The sequence below is a fragment of the Myodes glareolus genome, chromosome 19 (genome assembly GCF_982192425.1).
Source record: "Myodes glareolus chromosome 19, mMyoGla1.1, whole genome shotgun sequence".
Lineage (NCBI taxonomy): Eukaryota > Metazoa > Chordata > Mammalia > Rodentia > Cricetidae > Myodes > Myodes glareolus.
The window spans coordinates 61369512-61384214 of record NC_142044.1 but is presented as its reverse complement, the minus strand read 5'-3'; the positions used below and the strand labels follow the sequence as shown (position 1 = coordinate 61384214).

Genomic DNA, 14703 nt, shown 5'->3' with positions numbered 1-14703 from the left:
TCTATGTGTGGCGACAAATATGGGAAAATGGTACCTTGAGACTATTTGAGATGCAGTTTGTTAGACATGGAAAGAGCCTTTGGTCCTCACTTCAGAGGCCTTTTCTCTACACACAAAAGGTCCCTGAACCTCGAGAAGAAGAAGAGACAGAGAATGAGTGTACAAGTTGTGGCTCCTCCCATTCCTCGGAGCTGTTTCTCAAGGGCTCTGTCATCACATCCCACAACGCAGGAAGAACCAAGAAGACGTTTGTTTACATCACATTTATTTCCTCCAGTGTTTATCTGCTGGGTTCTTTGCTTGGCAGTTTGGATGTGCCTGGCTCTTGGTTGATTTCCAAGTTTCCAGTTGCTGCTGTGGACTCTGGCGCTGAGGATGTCTGTCTCATAACTGTTGTTTCTCAGGCAACCGAGCTGAGCCCTGGAAGATAATGTACCGGTCAGGTGTCATGGAAGGTGTGCCTGTGATCATGTGACCCGCTTCAGGCTCCCATCCAGACATCCAACATAAATCAAGGGAAGAGAGACCCAACAGGAAAGAGTTCCGCTTCCATATCTAAATCAAAAGTGGGTTTTCAGAGACGACAAAAACTTTTTGACTAAAGTTGCCCTTTTAGAATGATGTAATCTTATTTTGAATATAAGAATTTATGTGTATTTTGATTATTTATTGGGAAATGGGATACATGATTTCAAAGGGGACACTTAAGAAAATACATAGTCACTGTACTAAGACTCAGGCAGGTGAAGTTTTCCCTATCACATCAGACCATGTCTTGAGAAGAATTTTCTGAGAGCCCTGGAGGTGTTCATGGAGAGGGAAGCATCTGAGGAAGTCTCCTATATATGGAAATGATCCTATGCAAAGGAGTGTTAAGAGGGTTGAGGAAATGGTGTGTTGGTTTAACAGTGTCTGTCAGGGTGCACCACACTCAACTGCATTATTACAAAGAATCTGAAGGCAATCGAGTTCCTTTAAACGTTTATATTTTTACCCGTAGACAAATGCTCCTCTCACCTTGAGTCAGTGAAGTCTCTCTGCAATGAACGGTGATTAGTGAAGAGGTGCATGGCCACTCAAGGTGCTCAAAGGGACTGTGACAGTTGAGCGTTCAGCTCTAAACAGGATATTTATACTCCCCCCTCATAAGGCTTAGGGAACACTGCAGAAGTGGGGAGGGAAGAACGTAGGTGTTGGAAAGACAGGGTAAATGGCTGCCAGATACTGTCTTATGGGCCCATATGACACAGCCAATATGGCCATGACTTCATAGCAGTTATGGATGCCTAACAGGAAACCTATGCAAGACTTGGCCTATTGAGAGTCAGTTATGGGTTGGGGATGATGGGACCCCCACCTCTACCTATTGAACTATTGAATTCTGGGGGAGAGGCAGTAATTTTTTTTTTTAGTTGTGTACCCACTAAAGAGTCCACCAGGCTCTAATGGATAATTCTAAACCCATGGCCACACAAACAACTCTGGATAAACTCAGTTGATCTCAACAAAACAACAGCAATAAAAGTCATGACTGTGGAAAGGAGGACTGCAGAGAGGAGCAGATTAGAAGGCGGGGAAGACTAGAAAGGGGGTTATATGCTGTGTGAAACTGTCAAAGAGCAAACTTGATAAAAGAAGCCTGCTTTGCATGTCTATCTAGTGTTTGACTCTTGATACTGAATTAAGTTCCCAAAGTAGCACGAGTCTCTAAAACACTTTCTGTAAACAAAGAGCGGCTTCACATTCGTTAGGATTTTAACCTCTCCACTGTTCCATTTCTTTAGCTCTTGCTTTGAACACTCTTTCCTATACAGAACCATCTATGGCTGGCACATTATGTTTAGTTCTTTGTCTTGACCAGAGAGATCAGAAGAACACGGACTGGCCCTGCCCTCACCTGTTTTTTCTGCTTCATCACCTTTGCTCTGGACTATCTTTGTTAGCTAGAATAATCCTTTGCCATGTTGTCAAGAGTACCTAGGGAGTCTGGGTTCCTGCTATGCAAAGCAGGGCAGTCAGGAAGGGTAGGCAGGAAAGGGTATTTGAGTAAATACCTGGAAGAAACACAGGAATACTTCCTTGATGACAAAGTTAGAGTCTAGGGTAGAAGGCTGGTGGTCATCGAGTTAACATTTCGGGTTGTAGGAATGGCTTCTGATGGCTGTTCTCCAGAGTTGAGCTGTGATCTTTCTTTGGGGCTGTAGAGAGATCTGGAGGCTTGAAGTTTCTGTACCAAATAAGGGGAATGGTAGATCATGAAGGAACGAGATCCCAGTCTTCCTACCCCTTCACATTCTCTGCTGTCTTTGAGCATTCATGCCAGCAGCAGAAATGGGCATTCTTGATTCTGGGCTTCCAGTTCCATGAGGTAAAAATGCCCTTGTTGGGCATTAGAATTAAGGGTCATAAGTCATCATGGCCAAATGTTCATTAGGAAAATGCCTCTGGCTTGGTTCAGAGGGATATTAACATAGGATGATAGATTTAGAGGAGTTTTGGTCAATCATTATTGTTCCTCATAGCAAAGGTTTATAACAATTAAATTTAGAGTTTCTGTAAAAACTTATTGCATATCAGTGTTCTTTACATGATAAGCACTGATCAAGTCAAAGAATAATTACCAGTCTGCTTCAAAGGGTATACTTGTGCTGATCATGGGGGTATAGATCTGTAATTCTAGCCATGTAGGAGGCTGACGCAGGCGGAGTCTAAGTTCAAGGCCTTTTGAGGCTGCTGAATGAGTTTGAGGCCAGCCCGGGCAACTTTGTTAGACCACACTTCAAAATGAAAAGTGCAAAAAAGAGAGCTGGAGATACAGCTCCATTGTAGAGCATTTTCCTGGCAAGCACAGAGTCCTGGGTTCAAGACCCCATGCTGTGAAAAGTGAATATATAATAGTTGGAACGACTTTGTCTTGTAAGACTAACATTCTGAGAGGGACAAATTGTGTTTCTTTGGGGGTCTAGAGAGCTTACCTTTTCCAGTTCTTGGTTTAGGCAGGGCTTACCTGAAACATATCAAACAGATTTTTTAAAAATATCTTCAAATCCACCTGAAGTATAATGCTGTAGTCTTTTTTCATTACTCACCAAAAACTTTCAGGTGTTGCTGTTGGAAGTCATTCATGGTGCTTAAATTAAATCTCTAGCTGGTGGCTGGATCTTTTTCCCTAGTCTGTGCCCAGTGTTGGGGCCCAGGACTGTCGAGCTTCCATTACTTTTGTTTACAACCTGCTAAGGAAGCCCTTGATTCCTCCTCATTCTTCATGACTTTTCTTTCCAATTCATCGTCTTTCTATGTGACCTTATCATTAGCTGTGACATCATATGGGAGGCAGAGGGACAGAAACTCAGAATTCAAGCCCACTCTTTGGTTCGATGAGAATTTCCCAAAATCTGTTCTGATGAGATAGATCCAGGGCTGACCATGGGATTTCAGGAATTTCTGATAGGGGTTCTGGATGGAGGAAGAAGCCTCGACTTTGCTGCTTACCATCAGTTGAGAGTGAGGGAGGACCACCTCCCGCTCTGTCAGGAGGGCATGTGTCACAGCTACAGGCTTCTCAAGGCAGGCTCATAGCTAACTACATTTCTGGCCACCATACCCATATCCAGGTAGATGCTATTCCTTTTTCCAGACCATCAGAAGAGGGCCACTTACCCTGTCCTGGGGGGTACAGGTGGCACAGATGGCACAGAACGGTTGCTCATGCCTGAGGAAGGAGACATTCTGTTACAGGGGTCCAGAAATGTCTCCCCAGTTGTCAAGCTCACATTTCCAGTTAAAAGTCTAGGCAGCCAGAGAGGGAGGGGCCAGACTTATGGTAGCATAGAATCTGTCAGAAGGGTGTAGGATGTGGCACCAGACTGCAGGAAAGCATGGACAGTTGTGGCACTGGACATTTCTGCTCAGTCATTGCTGGTAAGCCAACTGCCTCAGTCTCAGACTGTCGCTGGAGAAACTGTTTCCTGGTTTCTTACTTTTTATAGCACTTCTTTTGGTGGGGGATGTAGTGTTAGAAAGTGGTGTGTGTGTGTGTGTGTGTGTGTGTGTGTGTGTGTGTGTAGACTAGAGACCAACCTCACATGTTGTTCCTCAGGTGCTGTCTACCTTGCTTTTTGAGACAGGATCTCTTACTGGCCTAGAACTCACCAAGTAAGAGTCGGACAGAAAGCCCCAAGAATCCGCTGGCCTTCACTGCCCCATTGCTGAGATTGCAAGCACATGTATCCACACTCAGCTTTTAAAGCTGGGCTTGAACTCAGGTCCTCATGCTTCCTGGCAAGTACTTTACTGACAGAATTTTCCCTAGCCTGTGTATTTTATTTTATCTGGGACAGGATATGATGATCTTGAACTCATATGTAGCCAAGGATGGCCTTGAACTCTTGATCCTCCTGCCTCTACCTTCTCAGTGTTTGTGAATTATAGGCATTATGTGATGCAAAGTATTGACCCCAGAGCTTTGAGCATGCAAGTTGAAAACTCTTCCCAATTGAGCTACATTTTCAGCTATGGAAAACGGATATTTTTCATCAACCAAAATTTATCACCTGTTCCCCTTTAGGAAACAGAATAGCAATAGCAGCAGTTTGATCCTAAGCCAATGTTCAGCTTGATGGGAAGGAAGCCAGAGTCCAGCTGTGATCCAGATAGTGGATCTTCAGATGAGACTTTGGGATAAACCCCTTACTCTCAAATTCTACACCTTATTGCCACAGCCAAACCTTGACATCTTTCTTTTACCTCGAATCCGAGCATCTTCCTGAAGCTGAAAGAGAGTGAGGATTCAGTGGTCAGAGACTTAGAAGATTGGTACCCCTGAGTCTTCATTGTGCTGACCACAGACTGGCCAGATGTAGAGGTGTCTGACCGTGGGGCACAGACATATGGTGTGGTGGCTTGAAAGCAAATGTCCCCTAAAGAGAGTGGCACTACTAGGAGGTGTGACCTTGGAGTAGCTCTCGTTTTGTTGGAGGAAGTGTGTCACTGTGGAGGCCAACTGTGAGGTCCCATATATACTAAAGCCACACCCAGTGTTTCAGTTCACTTCCTGTTGCCTTCAAGATGTGGACCTCTCAGTTCCTTTCCCAGCACCGTGTCTGCCTGCATGCTGCCATGTCCAGCCGTGATGATAATGGACTAAACCTCTGAATCTCTAAGCCACCCCAATGAAATGTTTTCCTTTACAAGAGTTGCTGTGGTCACGGTGTTTCCTCACAGCAGTAGAAACCCTAACTAAGACCTATGGATGGAACTCTATGTTCCCTAAAAGCTAAGTTTGTATCCCTCAAAAACTGGCTGCTCCAGATGATGCCTTATCTACAACACACGGCCAATAGACGCTGGCTAATAATAATGAACTGGGAGACACAGCTCATTTCTTAGCAGCCCGACAGCACATTTATTTTCTTCCAGCTTTTCTACTTTGACTTTTATCCCCCCTTTAGCTTTTCTCATTGCTGTGGAATAATCCTTTTCTACACTATCAATATGTATTACTCTCATTGGTTAATAAAAAGCAGACAGGCCATTAGCTGGGCAGGAAATTAGGCAGGAAAGCCTAACTGAGAATGATGGGAAGGAGGAGGGCGGAGTCAGGGGATACCAGCCAACCACTCAGGAAGCAAGACATGCTAAGGACAGGTAGGAATAAGGATAGGAGAGAGAGAGGGAGGAAGAGGAAGGAAAGGAAGGATGTGCGACAGGGGACTTGGTGGGTCGGAGGGGCCACAACATTCTGAACAAGCTCAGCCTCTGGGGCAAGGCGAGCAATACAACTCCTGCTTCAGTGTAACGTTTAAATATTTGATCAGTGTTTAGAAAGGAAATTGCATAGAGGACAAAATTTAGACCTGGGCTATTATAATTCACACCTCCCTGTAGTTAAGAGGCACAAGGGGTCCAAGGCTGTTTACTATGCTACCCAGAGGGTTTCTCTCAGTGAAGTCCCTGATCAGCATTTCATATGATCACATCAGTAATTCTCTTGAGAGAATTTCTGGTAAATCAATTCCTACCCTGCCCCAGTATTTAAGTATGGTTCTTCCGAGGGAGTTGTTAGGCAGCATCTTGCCTCAGTTGCCTGGGGTGACAAGTTAGTCGACGTCATTGAAACGAACACCTTGCTAAGTGTTTACATCTCAGCAGGACATGGAAGAAAAATATTTAAAAACAGGGAATTTAGAGAGTAAAAATTTAACCTCACCTCCTTTTGGATGCCTTTAAAAGCTGTTAGCACCTGACAGAAGAAAAAGAAATACATACACACAAGATTAGTATTGCAAACTATCACCTCATCAGAGGGAACTTATATATAAAATGAATATTTTATATATAATATAAATATATTTATATTATAAATGAAGTGCCCTGACCTCCCAGTTTATAGTGTATTATTTTATATCATACCTAATTGCTCCAGTGTGTACAGTGTGAGTTCCAACAGGCTGGGGCTTTTTAGCCCCAGGAATAACTCACAGTGACTTCAACTCTATATAGATCTCCAAGCCACTGCTCAGTGTGATGAGTGGATGTTAGAGAGCAAAGAAGGTTAGTGAAACTCAACATTATATTTCATTCCTAGTTAACCAGTCCTTCTTTTGCTGAAACTGAGCACAGCTACTAAAATGAGTACCGTTGGCCATGCTGGTGCCCGCTAGCAGCCAGTGCAGAAGATGCTGCGGAGAGGTCAGCCTGAGCTATACCTTTAAGGACCTCTGGGTAACATGGCGGTTAGAGGTTGCCTTTCTGTGACGTGTGAGGGAGAAGGACCAGGATAAGTAAGAACAGACTGTTCCAGTGAGAACTTTGGAAGAGCACCAGAAACCTATAAAGGGATGGGTCAGTGGAAAGTGTGTGAAATGAACACACACGGCGGCAAGTTCTGTAAAATCTCCCTCAGATAAACAGCCAGCACAGCCAGCGAATGGCCCCTGGCCACACTGGGATGGGGGTAGACATGAATTTCCCATTGCTGCGAAGAGAAAGCAAGACTGAGACAAATGCTAAAAGAGAGCATTTAGTTGGGTTTGCTTCTAGATTCAGAGGGTAAGTCCGTGGACTATCGTTGTGGGAAGAACAGCAGTAAGCAGACAGACATACTTACATCTGACCCACAAGGAAGAAGCAGAGAGAAGGACTGGGCTTGGCATGGGCTTTTGAAACCTCAAAGCCAACTCATAGTGACATACCTCCTTCACCAAGGCCCTTCCTCCTAGTCCTTCCTAAATAGTCTACCAACTGAGAACCAAACATTCAAATAAGTGAGCCTGTGGGGACATTCCTATTCAAACAACCATATGAGGTCAGTGGTAGGTGCCGGGAAGGTGCTGTACACCACATGCGCATCCCCAGACAGGAGCACTTTAAAAATCATGTTGTAGAGACTTTTCTATTGGTATGAGAAGACCCCATGATCAAAGCCACTTATAGAAGAAATAATTTTTATGGGGCTTAAGGTTTCAGAGTGTTAGAGTCTGTGATCACCATGGTAGGTGGGAAGTCTGGCAGCACATAGGCAGCCATGGCTAAGAGCTTACCTTTTGATCTACAGAGATAGATCTACAGAGATAGATAGATAGAGAGATAGAGATAGATAAATAGATAGCACTAACTAGGAACAGCATGGACTTTTGAAACCTCAAAGCCCACACCCTAGTGACACACCTCCTATTTCTTTCCAAAAAGTTCCCCTGACTGAGAAACAAATATTCAAACAGACGAACCTATGAGCCATTCTCATTCACACCACCACAGACGTCAAGCTGGAGAGAGGCTGAGCAGAGTGTGGGAACACAGCACTGAGCTAGGTGTACCGAAGAGGAGCGATGGCGGGGACAGCTCTGGCCTCAGGCACTGGCGACAGTGTGACGCAATGGTCTACAGCGAAGAGTGTCCTGGAGTGTCTAGCCCAAGGAATGCACAGAAAACTTCTCCACCCTGGGTTTTCATCTAAACCCTTGTAGACGGAGGTGGTGAAAACCATCTAAATAGTTCATCTAAACTGGCTTGGAAATGCACGTTTGTGCTCCCTTTGCGTCACTGGGTCCCACTGAGCCCATGGGAGTGACCAAACCTGCACTTACGAGTCTGTGGTGGGTACTCATCCCTGAAGGGGTCAACAGCTATGAAACAGGAGTCTGGTCAGGGCCAGACTGGCGGGTGTTGGGCGCTGAACAAAGATGTACAGGTGTGGGGGGCTTTAGTGGACGTGGGGTCCAAAAAGTGATAGAAAAAGGCGGAAGGGGCAGGCTGACCTTCCTCACTAATCTGCTTCACCTGCTCTTCTCCCACACGTCACTGTGCTGTCACAAGCAATCCTGTGTACTTACCTGGTCCCACAGGGTTTCAGTGATTGTCAACTCCCTTTCCTGTCGAAACAACAAGACAAACCTTGGCAACATTATCCAAACTCCCCAAGAATCTGACGGGACATGACATGAAGTGGTGGAATAAAAGACACTTCTTGGAACTGAGATGAAATTCTAAGAGTTATTCTATTTTTCCCAGGTAGCTCAGAGCCCTATAAACACCCAATAAAACATTTACCTGCTTTATCCACACCCAGGAGCCTGCCTGGAACTGTCGGGTATGGAAATGGCACGGGCATTATGACATATCATCCTCACTACACAGCTTTTCTGCCTCCTGACCAGAGCCACCTCTTCTCCCCACCCCCAGAATCCAGGAGTCCCCTAAGAAACCAACACACGAGGTTGTCTTACCCACCTGTGATTTTATTGCCTCTTCAATGGATGTGCTGGAAAGAGGGAGACTTGTAAAGAGAAGCAGGGAAGATAATTTAGAAAAAAAACTCCATTGTACTAGCGAGAATGCTTAGACTTTAGGAAGAGCCATGGTCCCACATCTTATATTCCCCTTAGGGCTCCATCTTCTTGGTAGCCTGACTGTTATCCAGAACTTGGAGAATGCCACAGAGCTGCAAGGGTGAAGGCAGCACCTTACCATCCTAGCTACATCCTTCTGCCCATCCTAGCTACACCCTACTCTTGTCTTTGGACCGCCTAGAACCCTTTCGAGGAAGTGCACACAATAAAAAACTGTTGTCTTCCTGTCCCCAGTTGTATTCTAAGCTTCCTTCATGACTTCTGATAGGTTTGGGGTGGAAGCCGAAGAAGAACTTGAAAAACTTTGCTATTCTGGAAAGCGGAACTGAAGTTCTTATTGTTTTCCTCAAATGTCTCACTTATTAGAAAACACAATTCTTAGAAAATACAATTCTGGAGAAAGACGACGCAAGGGGAAGCGGGTGTTACAGCGCAGAGGCCTCTTTCAGTCAGGGACCCAGAGCGTCAAAATAAAACGAGGTATAGGTAAAAAGCCAGTAGCACATTGATAGCCCAATAAGGACTTATTCCTAAACACTGCTGTGTTGTGGAATAGAATATTTGCTTAACTATGTAGAGATGTGTTACATTTGCTTGGGCTGCATTTGTTTAATTATGTAAAGGTGTGTTGCATAAGGCACCTGGTTGGTCTAAAAGCTAGGCAGAGGGATAGTGGGGCTAGCGGGTAGAGAGAAAGGGGAGCCGGCCAGGCATGGAGGAAGCAGGACAGCAGGATGGACAGTATGTAGGTGAGGTAAAGGAGCCTTGGGGCAGCCCATAGATTAATGGAAATGGGTTAGGTTAAAAAAAAAAAACTGCCTAGAACCAAGCCTAAGCTAAGGTCGAACACTCATAATTAATAAGTGTCACGATCTGGGGGCTGGTGGTCCAAGCAAGCCTGCTACGCTAGTCGCATGTCAGAGCCAGCCTGGAGAGGGAATGGACGAATATGGGGTAGGTGAGTGACAGAGGGCGCGGAATGAAGATGGGTGAAACACGGGCAACCAGTGATCTACCATTCTATCGGCTCCCAAACAAACTGATCTCAGGTCTCCTGGCCACGTGAGGATTTGTGTAGGGATGACACACCAAAGGAACCAGGGGACTGGGAATAATCCAGAAGAGCCAAGGTTTCAGGCACCTCTGGATAGAGTCCCTCAGGTAGGATTGATGAGAGGGTGAAAGTTGGAGGAAAGACATGTTTAAGAATCTGAGGACCCTGACGGTTCTGTCTAAGGTCCTGCTTGACCTGTTCCTGCCACAAGAAAGCAGCCTTTCCAAGGGACAGCGTGAAGACCTGTAACCCCAGGAAATCTGGGAACACAGAGGATAGCAAGGAATCCCCAAAGGACAGTGAGCTCAGAAGATCTCTACTTAAGAGAGGACTCTTAATGAGCATGTTTTCAGGATGCAACAGGGTAGAAACCTCCCTGAGAATCATCGGGTGACTCATGTGGAGACCTCTGCTGGAGAATCTTATTTCTCCACGGAACCCGAGGACAGCTGTCCCTCACTCCAGTTCAAGCCAAGGTTTTCTTCTAAAATACCCCAATTCTTTTCCTGCCATGGGGTTCCCTACATCTGTTCCAGGGCATATAGAGAGAACAGAACTAGGGTCCACCTGGGCTTTGTTTTCGGAGTTTTCTTTTCTTTTCTTTCTTTCTTTTTTTTTTTTTTTGAGATAGGGTTTCTTTCCTGGAACTAGCTCTCGTAGACCAGGCTGGCCTTGAATTCACAGAGATCCACCTGCCTCTGCGTCCCAAGTGTTGGGATTAGAGGAATGCGCCACCACCGCCCAGAGGTATTCTATTTTTAATTATATGTAGGGGTGTGTGTGTGTGTGTGTGTGTGTGTGTGTGTGTATGCATATGAGTGTGGGTTCCTTTGAAGGCCAGAGGTATCAGATCACCCTGAAACTGGAGTTGCCCTGATTATAAGCTGTTTTGGCATGGGTACTGGGACTTGAACTTGGGACCTCTGTAAGAGCAGTACGTCCTCCTAACCACTGAGCCGTTTTTTCCCCTCCCACATTGATTTTTTTTTGTTGCTTTATAAATAATACCATTCAACGTTTCCACTTTCTCCCCTCCTTTCTTTTCCCTCTTCCTTCCCCACTCACCCTCTCCCTTCCCCCACCAGTCCTAAGAGAGGGCAGGGTACTCTGCCCGTCCCACATTGATTTTTAATCCAAATTCTTTTAAACAGAAATGATGACTAATTATACTTGGTGAGGGCAGTGGGACAACTTCTCTCTCTGTGTAGTATTGACAGGAAGATGGAGAGACAGAAATGAGAACAGAGAAGAGGCGCACCAGGAGCAGGAGGCAGAGACTCGTGGAAGCATGACCTGAACTTACGGCAGAAAGAGACGGACCCTTCATTAAGTGGGCACTGACCCACATTCTGCCTGGAGGCATCCCGTGAAGCAGCTGTGGGTGGCTCACTCTGCAGAGCAGCAATCCAGGCTGCGACACACGCTTGCTATCAGAGAGCCGCTTGGATGCCAACTCAGGCCCTTCTGCTTCCACCTTACTCTTTTGATTGCGGTCAACGGTGTTAGTTACTGCAGCCTGCTTGTTTTGTAGCTGAGTGCGTGGAAAGCTGATTACATTACAGTTAGAAGAATGGGATTTGGGGCCAGCATTCTAGCCCTTTTGCCAAGTCCCTTTGCCTGGATGAGTTTGCTTCCTCATCTATGAAACAAGGGGAATGACCTCAATTCTGGGGTTTGGAGAATGGCAGAAAGAAAGCCTTTGTAACAGCGAAGCTCCTTTCAAGCCTCACTGTGATCTGTGCTTGTTTTCAGTGTCTTGTCCACTTCTACACCACAACGGAACAAATAAGCCTGTTCTTCAGTAGAGATCTCAGTTCTCTGCGGTGGCTTATGTGCTTGTTCATATAAAATCTCAAGAGAGTCACCATTTCATTCTTGGGGTCAGGAGTTGTTCAGAAAACAGTTCTTCCCATTTGCTAAGATTCAGTCTCTGGGTTCCTTGTTCAACCTCAGGCCTGAGGCAAATTTAACCATCTGGAGAACTGAGGACAGGTGGTCTGCAGACCTATGACCTGCCTGCCCTCTGCGAGTTCCTACAAACTCTTACCTCAAAGCATCTGTCATGTGTTTCAAGGACTTAAGTTCTAGTTTCTTCCTGAAACTTTCCTGATATATAAGCCCACAGCAAACTTTCCCTTTACTTTAGTTAATGTTTCTGGGTCTTGTATTTAGCTTCTTTTATTTAACAGAAATGTCTGTTCTTTTTTTTTAAATATTTATTTATTTGCTATCCTAGTCTAAGGGAAACACAGTGTTGAATGTCTGGCTATGATTCACGCTGTGGAGGACATAAAAAACTCAGAGAACATTGACCCTGGAATGATAGTCCTAAGGTGTAGTACCCAGCCAACCCTCAGGGGAAATGCCATAACTAGCCACCTTCTTGGACCGAATGCAAAGACTATTTATTGCCCTCCCACCAAAGAGATAAGGGGAATGCAGAAGTCCCCATTTACCCCACCGTAGGTACAGCCAGATGGAGATGGGAAGCAGGGGAGCTGCTGTTCCTCCCACAGACAAACCTAACCAAAGGGCCCTTGAGGGACGTTGGTGGCCCGACCTACTTTCTCTGCTGTTCAGATGTCATTCTTGCCCTTGTTTTTGATATGGCCAGGCCTCTGGATCTTAAGATGGAGACAGGTTGGGCCCTGCAATAAATAAGAGGAGACTCCCTTAGATGTACGGAGAGAAGAAAGCAGTCGCTCTCTGAGAAGTATGCTGTGCCACGGCTGAAGTAGTTCAGGAAATGTCCTTGTTTTGAGTGGGTCAGTGTGTGTGTGTGTGTGTGTGTGTGTGTGTGTGTGTGTGTGTGTGTGTTATGCATAAAGAAAGATAAAATTGAGCAGTGGGAGGCATTTGACCTAGGAAAGCTTCCCTTCATAACCGGAGAAACTCATATAAGACTGTAGGAAAGAGGATGGACAGAGGTTCCTTGAGCTGAGATGGGATCCAGGCAAGGATAGAAAACAACATTTAAAACAAGCAAATTTGAAATTAGTCACCTACAGAGGGTGGAAACACCTACAGAGGGTCAGTCAGCTCTAGCCTTCAAGTGCTTTGAAGAGGGGAAAGGAAAACCATAGTCAATACACTTGGGCCTTGACCCGAGTGGTAATGTGGGTAAAGGACAAACCCTGCTTTGATGGGTCCCATTCTACTTTCCTCACGGACATTCTTCCTCACTCTCCAAACCATCAGAACAGGCCACTTAGCCCAGACACTCACCTGGCCACACTTAGCACCCCTTCCCCGTCTACGCTTTCTTCCCTCTGAGACTCATATCACAGCAGTCCCCCGATGTTCACCTGCCCCTCCCAACACTTTGTGACTTCAGCTATGACATCATAGTGATGTGATGGGTCAATCGGCTCTCTCCTAGACTCACCTCAGGTCTTCTTACCTCGGCTTGATAATAGTGCAATGAAGAGAAAGTATAAAATGTTAAGCTTAATTTCTGGAGACGTTGACTCCTTTGTTTTCCTCTATTAGTTCTATAAAACATCCCCACTGAGTTTTAGAATGAGCCCCAAAGTAGAATTTTAAAAGAGGGCATGAAAAATATGACTTCAAGATTTCTGTAAAAATAAACCTTTTTGTTCCAAACTCCAGAAGGTTTTGACTTGGAAAATCACCAAACATTGTTGAATGATAATGAATACAAATCTAATATGCCGAAAAAGTATTCTAAGAAGCATGAGGACCAAGGTCTTGCTGCTCCCGTGACAAGACCCTCCAGGAAGGAGCAGCCTAAAAGAAGTCTAGTGTCAATGTGGGACATTCCCAGCAAAGTAGGAACTTTGACTTGTGTTTAGGTAGACAGGATTTGAGATAGGACATTCCAGAGCCCCAAATTTGCCTAGCTGATGGTGGGAAAGATTCAACACTGCCTCAGCAGAGTGCTAAAGATCCATCTGAAATCTGAAGTGGAGTCACAGTACATTCAACCTGTGACAAAATGGCAGGACAGACCTACTGATAGAAGCTTGGACATCTGGTGACTCTCATGCCTATTTCCACCATGATTTATGGAAAAGGTTGGGTTGATTCTAGAACTTCTGCTGTTACTAGTGAGAACACCATAGGCTGTCTGAACATCATTTTCCACTATGATTGCCTATAGGATTAGTTCCAAGAAAAAAACTAACTAGAGTCTACTACCCGTCTGAGCACCAGGACCCCTCCTTTCTTATTTACCTCAGTTTCCATGCAGTCCAAGTTCCTCTTTCATTTTCCCTCGTCATATAGATTTTTATCTCTTTTGGCTAGACGTATTCCACAAATCAATGGAAACTTCCACTCTATCCAAAATTAAATTCTTAATTCCACCCACCCAGAGACCCATTCTCAGTGGTCACATAAGATGGTTCACCTGACAACACAGGTCAAAAGCCGTAGACTCATTGCCCCCTTTTTTTCTGTCTTACATCAGAGCTTCCTACTGGATGTACTACAAAGTGTGTGTGTATCACTTTTCATGGCCTCTAGATAAGCCATGCTTGTTTCCTGAGCTGTTGCAAAGCCTCTCAATGAGACCATTTTTATATTCCTGAAGTAGTCAGAACGAGCACTGCATAGATCACATCACTTCCACTCCCAAAATCTCGTGTTTCCTTTGCTTCATGCTCAGGATGCACCCAGGCTGATGCTTCACGCTCAGGAAACATTCAGGTTGGTGCTCTATGCTCAGGGCACATCCAAGCTGGTGTTCCATGCTCAGGGAAATCCAGGTTGTGCTCCACACTCAGGACACATCCAGTCTGGTGCTCCACACTCAGGACACATCCAGGCTGGTGCTCCATG

General features: G+C 45.3%; 1 long non-coding RNA gene across 1 annotated transcript; it reads right to left on the bottom strand.

Moving 5' to 3' along the window:
- Positions 1–248: 248 nt before the first annotated feature.
- On the bottom strand, positions 249–13238 carry LOC125407269 (uncharacterized). Its single transcript, XR_007234161.3, has 10 exons — positions 13129–13238; positions 12468–12551; positions 8731–8776; positions 8334–8372; positions 6209–6241; positions 4747–4771; positions 3661–3712; positions 2976–3007; positions 2055–2227; positions 249–420 (listed from the first exon to the last, which is right to left on the bottom strand). It is a non-coding gene; the product is annotated as an uncharacterized LOC125407269 (long non-coding RNA).
- Positions 13239–14703: the final 1465 nt, after the last annotated feature.